Consider the following 12,066-nt stretch of genomic DNA (forward strand, 5'->3'; position numbering starts at 1 on the left):
TTGTAAGGAAAAAGTTTTTTTCCGCATTTTAATAAATAAATAAAATTTTGTTTTATTTTATATCTCCTTGCAATGACATTTATGGAAAATTGATGTTTGTATATTTCTAGCAATAATGGAAATGTGAATTTGATTCTTTCATTTGTGGTAGTGTCTAAATTTACCAAATAAGGAAATACTCTCATCACCCAAATTTCAATTGGACCGAAACTTGGAATCATGCAAGTTGTATAGTATGATGAATGAAAATCTTCACCTTTGGAAAATTAAGACTAATTCCTTGTTCACATGTATATGTGAGTCAAGTGAAGGACTAAGGGATCGAGTACACATTCTTGTGCACTGGTCAAGTCCACCACAAAAGATCGATAAGACTATTCGTCATGATTTACTAAAGTTTGGTAAATATGGTTATACTTATAAGTTTAAGTATAATTCTGAAGCATTGGAAAAGTTTCGATGTATGGCAGAACGAATAAGAAGAATCAAATTTGGCAGAAATATAAAAGTTTCTCAAATCTGAAAAGATGAGAGAGTACTTTAGTATCATGTTTTATGATCATCTTAATGATTGTGAGACCATATCACAATTCATCCTCTAGGGACATCTTAGTGCATTCCTATGGCTAAGAAGAGGAGTCATGAATTATTGAAATGGTTAAATCAAGAAGGTGATACATACTTCGTTCCAAAACAAGTCTTAGAGTCATACTCCAAGATTGTAATTTGAGTGACACATCTTAAAGAAGGTTTATTAACACTTGTCAAATGTAAGAGTAAAATGTGTCCTACTCTTGTACATTTGAAATTGGTAAGTTGTGATGTTTTGGATAAAAACAGAGACCAACTTAGGCCAATTGTGTGAAGTGTTTGTCTTGATAAGAATCCGCACTATCTCTTGAATATTTGTTTGTCAAGGAATGGGTCTTGGCAAGAGAGTCTTTTATGTCAAGAGGACAGTGGGAGTATAAAAGATCTTGAAAGAGTCTAATCAAGAATAAAACATATAGTTTATCACTAGCACACGACTTGAGGTTTATAACCTATCGTGTTGACATATTCCTATTTCTGTGCCCATTCTAGTTAAAGTTGGCTTTGCATATGAGTTCTGAGAGTTCTCAAATTGGTTGCATAACAACTTGGAAGCAATGGCAGGCCCTTGTGCTGCCAGGTGGCAAGAAGTTAAGGCTGCACAAGTTCAGTCCATATGAGTTTGGATTTGTCACTAACCTTGTCTTGTGATTATGGTTTTGACAAATTCACATGGATAGGAACACATTCACCATAAAATCTAAGTGTCATAAGGTTTCTCTCCGATTTATGAAAATGATGGTGAGGAAACGCTTTCACTAAGTAGAGTTTAAGTAGATAGCAATTGTGATATTTGCATTCTCAAAGTCGTTAGTGGAGCGTGTGTGGTTAACCGTCACACTAACATGGACTTGTGAGAAATGAGGTCTAAACAATTGAGACTATGATTACGACATTCCTTTTCATAGTTCTGGAAATTGTGTAGACACACATGTGAGCTATCTAAGGAAATGTGTATGATTTTGATAAAGTTTTATCAAAGCATCTCGTATCAGAAATCTGAACTTTGGTAAGAAAGTCAATAAAGTATTGATTTCTAGAAGTCCAGCTGATTTCTGAGTACATGTCAAAGCTAGTGGGAGCATAAGTGTTATGCTAATAATCATCATGCAAGTGGGAGTATGATAATATTCAAGCTTTTCCTCACTGCTCTTAATTCGAATTTTCCCTATGAAATGGTTGTTGTCCGAGTAAACTCCTTTCAGCTTGCCCCAACTAAAATCTTCTTTGAGAACTTCACTCACATCTCAACAAAGCAACCATTGCATACTACGATAATGTTAGTGCAGGTTAATTATCGAATAATCTCGTACAACACCAACGCATGAATCATATAGAGACTGACATTCATTTTGTACAAGATTAGTGTATGTATTTTATATAGCCCATTACTTTGTATAGTCTAGTTAGTCGATGTAACCCTTGTAGCCCAATATGTATTGCAGTAGGTATATATTGTAATGTGAATGCAATGTCACATTTTCATGGGAAAATAACACTTTCAATAGTCATTAGGGTCTTCTTGTGCATCATTATACATATATCAAAGACGAAAAATATAAATAGATATGAAAAGCATGCTCGTGTTTATTTCATCACATCTTCTTCAATGGGGACTTAGTTATGGAAGATCATACAAGGCTTCCTTACCGAATCATAAAGGAGGTAATAGCATATATACATACATTCTCCAACCATGTCTAGCCACCTTCTGCGCCAGTAAGGATTAACGTAAAGAAGCCCGACAAATCCCAACAAGAACACAACACATGTTGAACTAGAACTTCCATAGAAACACACCATATCAATATCATACCATTTCTCAGAGCTCTCTTCTTTAAGAGATGGATCGGTTACCTGTGGCTCTATCGTGCATTTATTCTTCAGCGGTGGTCCGCAAAGAAGTGGATTGCCTTCATAGCTAGCCTTTGTAAAGGTCCCACCCAAACTGTGCTTTCATTTCTGGGAGTCTACCCGATAGATTGTTGTGAGAAACATTAAGAACTTGTAGAAAAGTCAGCTGAATCAGTTCTGATGGAATTATGCTGGTCAATCCATTTGAAGAAAGGTCCAAGCTCTCAATATTCGCAAGATTTGAGAAGTTCACTGGGATTGGTCCAGTCAGCTGATTGTGAGACAGGTTCAAAGCCCGAATCTGGCTCAGCAACCCTAGTTTAGTTCTCCTGGAATCTCACCTGACCTGTGAGTTTGTTACAAGATAGATCCAATCCTGTCATGTAATCAAGGATGTCACCCTTGTAGCGGAGAAAGAGCGTTTTTGTTGTGAACTCAACTTTGTCTTGTGTTTCCACTGTTTCACTAGTGGGGATCGACGGACGAAACCCAAAATTAGTACTCTCATAATGGAAAAATTCCATCCAAATCCCCATCCGCCTCTTTTTATGAAAGCAAGGTCATGCCCCCCGGTAATGTTTTGAAGGCAGCTAGGTATTGAACCAGAAAGATGGTTATTTGATAGATCTAACAAACTCACATCACGTAATTTGCACAACTGCTTTGGAATAGAACCACTAAAGTTATTTTATTTTATTTTATTTTTTTCTCAAAAGAAGAATCCTTAAAGGGGATAGTTTGCCAAGAAATTTAGGAATCCTGCCTGACAAATCATTGTTGCTGATGTCTAAAGTCAAAATGATAGTCAAACTAGGAAAGAAATTAGGTAGCGATCCAGTAAATCTGTTGGAACCCAAATGAAGATGCTGCATATTTGAAAATTGAAAATTTAATAAGCAGGATGGGATGGGCCCAGAGAAATAATTTTGTGAGATATCAAGAACAGAGAATTGTGCTATTTATTCCTTCCACAAGGAAACTAATATTATTTCTCACCACCACAAGTTCAGTCAATCCCCTGATGTTGGTTATCCAATCAGGGATCACACCTGTAAAAAGGTTATTGCTAATAATATCCATAGAAATCAGAGTTTCCCTGTGAAATGGTTGCTGTCTAGGTAAAGCCCTACCCCAGAGCTTAAATTTCCTGAAAGTAGCTGGCCGTGCAAGTTGTTCTCTGATAGTTTTAATACCTGCAATCCAGATATATTTGTGGTACTTCTCCTGATAACTTATTGCCAGATAAATCCAGCATCGATCAGTTCACTAATTGAGGATGGGATAGCACCAGTTAAACCATTCATGGACAAATTCAAATGAAGCATGTTGGGAAAGAACTTTGGTATATGCTCGGAAAGATTACCTATTATGTGATTTCCAGATATTAGCATTTAATTATACAGCGGCATACTGCCAAAGGAGTTGTTCCTTAGGTTAAGAACATCCAGATTCGTATTATTTTTAAAAAACCAACTTGGAAAGTGTTCCTCCAAGGACTTGTGAGGCAAGTGTAGTTCCCGTAACTTAACTTGTGCTGGTGAACTACCTCAAATTGTCCTTTAGGCATGTGTCATATTGCAATCAAGAATTTGCAACTGTTTCGACCACAAATTCCTCACTGTCGCTTGAAAACAGAATTACCTCAAGCTTTGAATGGTTGGACAACAAACCTTCAAAATTGTTATGACTGATATCGATATCAATGTACTCGAGAGATGTGAGATTAGCAATGAGCGATGCCACAAATATCCCTTAAGAGATGACAGATTGTTCAAACATTGAGGCAGAGTTCCATCAAGCCTGTTGTGACTAAGATCCAGTTCATGGAGGTTCTTCAACTCACTGAAACCTGGAAAAAGCGAAAGAATGTCCTCACCCCTACAGGAAATATAAATTATAAAAGACTTGCCTATGGTCATACATACTATAAGAACATTGCATTTATACATTTGTTCTAACACTACAAAATTTAAGGGCAATAGCGATAATCCAGACACTTAATTTTGCATGCTTTACCATGATCCGGTTCCGGTAATGAGCCATTGAGATAACTGTTGGCAAGTGAGAGAGCTCTTAGGGAAGATAATGCATGTATTGCTGATGGAATGCTCCCAACAAAATTGTTGCCATTCAAATCTAAGACCTCCAGATGGCGGAAAGATGCAAAAGCTGGATGACAGCAAAGAGGGTTACATATGTAGGCTACTAAACAAAAACACAGAAGAATTTGTTGCAAGTCGTATATTATTGATGGTAGAAACTCAATAAGTTCAACCAATTATAACTTTGTAAATTAAGGGAAGGAAGAAAAAACACTACCCTCTATTGGTAGTGTTCCACTGAAACCATTATCTCTCAAGAGGAGGACTTCCAAATCAGGCAAATCATGAAATTCTGAATTAAAAAAAAAAAAAAAAGAGACATGTCAGACAATTAACAAAAAGAAAAATGGAAAATTATAAATGACAATGAAGATGAAAATTAGTATCTTGAGATAGACATGCCTTGGAAAGGAAAAGAACTTCCCAATGAAGTTGAATATGAAAGATCAAGAATCTTGAGAGATGGAATGATGCTCTTGTTGAAATTGTGATACGAAAGATTTATATTCTCCAACCTTTTCAATCTCGATAAGCTCTTACAAGCTGTAAAAGGAAAGGGAATTAATAGAGAAATCGTGGTCTTGTAAGTTTGTTACAATGGAGGAATTTATGATTCATTAGCTTTCAAGAACATTATCACTATTCACAAGTTACCATGGCTATGGCCTATGAGAAGTTAAATCTTCGGTTGCCTTGGTTATTTGGTGTGTCACTAATCTACTGGATAAAAAGTAAATCAGGCTCCTCCAGGTTAGTCATACAAAAGAAAAACATATATATATATATATATATATATATATATATCATGTATTATGCATGCTCATTAGTCTTTATCTATCATTATAACCAAGGTTTAAAAAGGCGGAAACGGGCCTCGAGGCTTTTGCCCTTAGCCTCACGGGACTATTAATATATAATTATATATCTCATAATTTTACATCAAAATGAGAAATAAGAAAAGTTAGTAGCTCAAATGTGTAGCACAAAATCCTTAAATGTCAGATGTTAAGCCTTCCGATTTAGAGAGAGGATTTAAGAAGGTGAGAGAGAAAGAGATGAGGGAGGTTTATTAGGTCACAAAGGGTTTATGAAGTCTTTTAAGTGTACATATAGATAAAGAGAAATCAAATATTCTCCTACTTTTTTCTCCTACACACTTAAGATTGTAATATTTTTCATATTTAATAAAAATAATAAAATTTTATTACACTTGTCATCATCTAAAAGTGGTAGGAGGATATTTAATTTATCTATGATCAATAGGTTATAGTCAAAGAGGTAATAATTGAATCAAAGTAAAAAGTAAGAAAAAAAAAAAAAAAAAAGTCAAAATGTCAATGAAAATAATCAAAATAGTGTGTCTGATGCATCTTAAGCCTCGACGCCTCACTCCGGTGAGGCTTAAGCCTCATTCTAGCCATCTGAGGCTTAGGATTTGAGGCTTTTTTCCCTCGCCTCAAAATTCAAAAAGCCTTTTTAAACCATGATTATAACGAAGTGACCTCAATTTTCCCTGTTGCAACTCATTGTTAATTGCAAATGAAACACTTACAATCCTCAATGAGTGAAGTCCGCACATAGACATGACAGACAGTATCCCACAAACACTATCTAAAATATAAATATAGGTCCTCATGAGTCACATTAAACCAAAAACAAGATAATATTGATCAGCACATGTTGTAAGTAGAGGTGAGCATCAGGACTGGATTACAGCCTTTATAGGTAATTTTTTAGTACAGGTTATAACAAGTTGAACGCCCCAACTGATCTTGGGGAAAATTTAACATAAATACTTTGTGTTAAATCACTTTTGTAGTTCAGCTATGAACTATCTCTCATGGTAAGAAGAGTATTTATAGGTGATTTAGTTCTTTTTCTAATTCAATGTGTTGGGAGTTTTTTCTTAATTTAATGTGGATGTAATTATATTTATATTAGTAATATATAGACACACTTCTTCAATTTTTGTTGTCTGTAGTTTTATATTGTTGAGTACGAGTGGGTGTGGATGATTGTGTATATGTGGGGTTGGGTGGGTGTGTCATGTGTGTGTGTTGGGTGTAGATGGGTATGAGGTGTGGTTATATTTGAAAAAACTTTTGGAAATGGAAGAGTGTGGAAGACAATAATTGAGTTCTTCAAGTTAACAGTTAACTTGTAATTTTTTAAAACAAAAAATTATATTTTCTTGGAAAAATTTCATCCCAAATGCATTAAATTTTCACTTTTCTTGGAAAAATATCTGGAAAACTAAAGAAAATATCCAAAGTTTTTTGGAAAACTAAAGAAAAATTTCATCCCAAATTTCACCTATTGTGTCTCATTGTTAACTAGCTGATGCAATTGCAAACACTTGTACTCCTCAATGAGTGAAGCTCAGACATGACAGCATCCACAAACACTCTATGCATCACACTAAAGTGGAAACAAGATAAAATTAATTAAGTTCATATGATCTAAAAATGATACTTCAGCGACTTTAGGAAGAACTATATATAGTCAAGTCATAGCACGTACCATGAGCTGGAAATGGTCCTGACATTGGATTGTTGCTAAGATCCAAGTTTGTAAGTGATGAAAGGATACTTAGAGATGTTATGACGCTTTCATTAAATCTGTTGTGCCCAAGATTTAAAATTTTTTAACTTCGTCAATATGGAACCCGTCTCAAAACCTACATTTAGGAATTTAAGCAGTCAGATTTATAAGCTCTAGTTTGATAGAATGACAAAGCTGTTTAGGAGAACATATACAAGTGTGTGTATATATATATATATATATATATATATATATATATATATATATATATATATCCATGTTTTTAATATTGTTATGCCTCCCTTAAAAGTTAAAATAATTACTATTATATCTAACCAAGTGACTTGATTGTAATGTATCACTGTATTGCAATTTTTCTTTGTACAAAGAAAAGAAAAGGTAATACTTTAAGTTTCAACACATGAAAGAGTCATTCTTCTATATATGCCTATGGTATTGTAAAGTTGCAAAAGGGGGATTTGTGTATGAATCCAAGGTGACTATATTGGCATGATGATTTTGATGATGTTATTCATTACCTTGAATCTCAAAGGCACAATTAAAGTAACAGTAGCTTAGATCCAACACCTCCAAGTTCTTTAAAGCTGCAAATTCTGCAATTCATGTAAAAGCTGGGTGTAAGTATCTTCCAAACAGGCAATTGTGCAAGATAACTTAAAAGAAGACATGAAAAGACGAAAACGTGCCACTGATAGGGAAGTGTCCATTCAAGCTAAGATCCAAGATTTTGAGTGAAGTGAGTGTCTTCAATGATGGAATGATGTCGTTATTGATATCGTGATTCCCACTAAGGTCTAGTACCTTCAACTTCTTCAAACTTGACAACCTTTCAAGTCCTGCAAAACAGAAAATTCTTTAACACAGGCAACCTAGCCTTTTGATATTGAAAGGACAACTTTTTGAGCAGCATTGGTAAATACTAAAAAAGTTGTAGCATGAATTGCAGGATCTGAAGTACCATGAAATCTTGTGTTTAGTCTTTTATATATAGAAATATATATATATATATATATATATATATATATATATATATATATATATATATATATATATATATATATTATCCAACTATTAAGTTACCTAACAAGCCTCTTTGAGTGCATAAATTAGTTGGATGTTGTGTTTAGGAACTCAAATAGAGTCAACTTACTCGAATGTTTGCTCAAAAAATATGACATTGGAACCATGTGAAAGAAATACTGAAGCAATTAATTAATCATGTTGTACCTATCTTCATAGTCTCTTTATCAAGAAAATCATGTGACAAATTGAGACTTGTCAACTCTTTAAAATGAAGAAACAAGGAGACATTCAATGGCCACGACTTGTTCCCGAACTCCATATTATCGTCTATCACCCATCTTAAATTGTAAAATGAAAGCTCTCCGGTGGTTGTGTTGCATTTGACCCTCTCCCAATCACAACAGTTACCACCATCATACCACGAGGTTCTACTACCATAATCAACCCAGGTAGGGAGAAAATGGTCAACATTGGAATCATACGACTTCATATGGGAGGCTTTGATTTGGAGTAGTGCCTTTCTCTCCTCTTCTATACAATCACCTTGTGTTTCCCCGACCATAAGAATATGTATCATCATCAACATCAACAACCAACGTAACCTTGATGTATGCTTATTCAAACCCGAATACTCCATTTTAGTAGCTAATGGTGGCTTTGTAGAGACACTCACAATCTATTAAACTTCCAGATAGATCTTTGGCTTGGTTGGCTAGCTTTGCTTGGAAAACATTTGATAAGTGATGAAATGAATATCAATTGCATAATTTTCCGCGTCCTCAAGTTAATGGTCAATTACCACACATAAGTCATCAAGTCAATGGTAAAAATTCAACACAAAACGCTATTCCATCTACACCATTGTCGCCCACTCCTTCAACTTGACCCTTTTGGAGTATGATACACTCCCAAACATTCATGACACGACATTTGATGACTTTTCAACAAACTTAAGTCCCCATTCATATAGAATATAATTGGTCTTTTTTTTTTTTTTTGCAACTGCTTACAAAAACAAAACACCTCAATTTCTGGTAAACAGACAAGTGAGAGCATTTGCTAGAGATCACAGTAGCTGACATTGAAACGGGCTTCAGTGAATTTGAAATTTCAATAACCCTAACCTGATAAGTAGGCCCTTCCCCCACTTTAACCTTTCACCTCCCTTACTCCTCGTCTTCCCTAACGAAATAATCATTTTCACCACTACTCACCGACGACGGCGATGGTACAGGTCCCGGCCCTTGATTTAGAGGGGTGTGTGGCAGGGGAGGTCTGGAGGATAGACGGAGGGGTTTAACGTTGAAAGGGAAATGGGAATGGGAAAGCCGATTTGGTGGGGTCAAGGGTGCGGTAAAAAAACAAGTGTTACCATTATTTGTGAAACTTAAAGTATGAGTTACCAACGAAATGTATTATATAAAAATGGACAAAATTGCAAGAATGGTATGTGGTATGTCCAAAATTGCCACTTTGGGTTAAACACTAGCACCAATGGTCCAAAAGTTTCCATTTTGTTGCGAGTTTGGTCCATTTTGGTTTTAAATGACGATTTTGCCCGTTGTATTTTGTTTTTTTAATTTTTTTATTACAGAAAAGAAAAAAGAAAAGAAAAAAAAATTCTCTCTCACACATACACACACACACTCTCTCTCTCTCTCTCACGCTCACTCACTCACTCACTTACCGGTGGAACCTTTCATCTCCTCACCTCTCACCTCTCTCAGGAAAACACACACTAAAAAATACCCTAACTGCCACCACCATCCGCCATCACCACCGTCGTCACCAACCTCCGTCGCCCTCTTCATCTCCGCCGAACCAGAATCACTTCTATTTGTCTTCCATCCAGCCATCACGTTTCTACTTGCCGCCACCACGGCCACACAACCTTTGAATCTGACCTAATTCCCACACCACCATCTCCGATCTGTTTCAAACGCTACTTTTACGAAACCCTAGCGCCACCACCATTCTCACCCGTTAATAGGGTTTTCGTCTTCAAGATCTGATTAGAAGTCGTCGTTGGAGAATGAGAGAGACGAAGTTAGGGTTTGCAGAGGTGACGGCGGCGGATGGAACGAGGGGGAACAATAGGGGTGGCAAATCGGGCCATCGTGTCGTGTTTTTGCCTGACACGACACGACACGACAATGTTTTATGTAACACGAACACGACACGACACGATGTCGTGTTTTTTTTAACTAACACGAAAACGAACTAATTAAAAAATGAAAAACACGACACGACACGACAAAGATAACATAATATAATAATTTCTTTATTTAATTAATATTTAATTATACATAACTCGAAAAACACGACAAACACGAAAAACACGACAAATAAATGCTAAATCGTGTCAATTTCGTGTCGAATTTTGAACACGAACACGACACGACACGACATCGTGTCTTTTACACTTGACACGAACACGACACGAACACGAATTCGAATTTCAGTTTCGTCCCAATTTCCTTTCGTGTCGTGTATTTTTGTCGTGTCGTGTCAACAGTTGCCACCCCTAGGGAACAAGTCCAAACCCTAGCCGTCACCACCTTCGACCCCCTGCTAGGTTTCAGGACACTTCTGGCGTTTCAGATTTGTGAGAGAGAGAATCGATTTTTGGGTTTTGTGTGTGTGTATGTGTATGTTTAATCTGTGTGTGTGTTTGTGTTGAATCTGTTGAAAAATCGATGGATGTTAGTGTTGATTTGTTTTGTGTTCTTCAGATTTCATGTGTTTGTATGTTCATTTGATTTCGTGTGTGTTTGTTCATCTGTGGGTGGTGGCGGACGGTGGTGGTGGCGGACGGTGATCGAACGGTGGTGGTGGTAGATGATCTTGAGTGTTCTTGAGGAAGAAACGAGAGAGAGAGAGAGAGAGAGAGAGAGTGTGTGTGTGTGAGTGAGAGAGAAAGGGTATTTTTTCTTTTCTTTTTTCTTTTCTTCTTTTACTTTTGTAATAAAAAAATGAATAAAGAAAATACAAAGGGTAAAATTGTCAATTTATAAACAAACTAAACCAGAATGGACCAAACTAGCAATAAAATGGAAACTTTTGAACCATTTGTGCTAGTCGAAACCTGTTTGGCCCAAAGTGGCAATTTTGGACATACCACAGGGACCATTTTTGCAATTTTGTCTATAAAAATGCAATAAACTTTGTTTTTTAATTTTGACAAAATTGTAAAGTTAAATTATATGGTTTGGATCCAAAAATATTTTATGGTGCAAAAATGGTCTAATTTTAGATATCTTGTGTAATTTTTATCCAAAAATGTTAACTTTAACAGTTTGTCTGTTAACTTTTTTAAATCAAAATTTTAATATGCTAGGTAATCGATTTATCAAACACAACTAATAACCAAACAAAATAATCCAATAATATCGAAATCAACACATAGTATCAAGGATCATCTATGCTAAACAAAAGTCTGAGGTTATTAGCCTATAACTAGAACAAAAAAACAGCTAAAAACGATATAAACTTCACTAAACATGTTTAGGTAAGTAAACTGAATGATTATCGTGTTCTTCGTATCTCGATCTCTTCAATTCTTGCTCTTCAATTGATCACTGGCCATCTTAGGGTTTCTAAGAGGTTTTTGGTCATCTTTGGTCGCAAAAAATCACAGCCCTCTCTCAAAATCAGACCAATAGTCGTATTTATAAATAAGGTTGCTAAAATTACACCACCACGTCATGGCATATGGTTTACAACGTCGTGGTGTTGATTCCTTCACGTAGCCTCCAAGTTACCATGCAAAGCATCCGGGAAGCTTCTACGATTCGACACGTCACCACGTTGTGGCATGCATTTTACCACGACGTGACAAGTACGTTTTGTACGTATAATTCTCTTCAATGATTGCTTCCAGTCCTTAGCTTCCAGCCTAGCATTTTAGCTCATTTTTTCCTCGAGAATATCTTTG

General features: G+C 35.9%; 1 pseudogene across 1 annotated transcript; it reads right to left on the minus strand.

Annotated features, from left to right (window-relative positions):
* Positions 1-2,070: 2,070 nt before the first annotated feature.
* LOC145104149 (cuscuta receptor 1-like) lies at positions 2,071-9,498 on the minus strand (annotated as a pseudogene). Its single transcript, XR_013707009.1, has 12 exons — positions 8,337-9,498; positions 7,796-7,945; positions 7,628-7,702; positions 7,175-7,224; positions 7,068-7,102; positions 6,910-6,965; positions 4,950-5,090; positions 4,765-4,839; positions 4,462-4,614; positions 3,448-4,294; positions 2,935-3,410; positions 2,071-2,902 (listed from the first exon to the last, which is right to left on the minus strand). The product of XR_013707009.1 is annotated as a cuscuta receptor 1-like (transcript).
* Positions 9,499-12,066: the final 2,568 nt, after the last annotated feature.

This window comes from Lactuca virosa, chromosome 4 (assembly GCF_052849685.1).
Source record: "Lactuca virosa cultivar CGN04683 chromosome 4, Lactuca_virosa_CGN04683_v6, whole genome shotgun sequence".
Taxonomy (NCBI): Eukaryota; Viridiplantae; Streptophyta; class Magnoliopsida; order Asterales; family Asteraceae; genus Lactuca; species Lactuca virosa.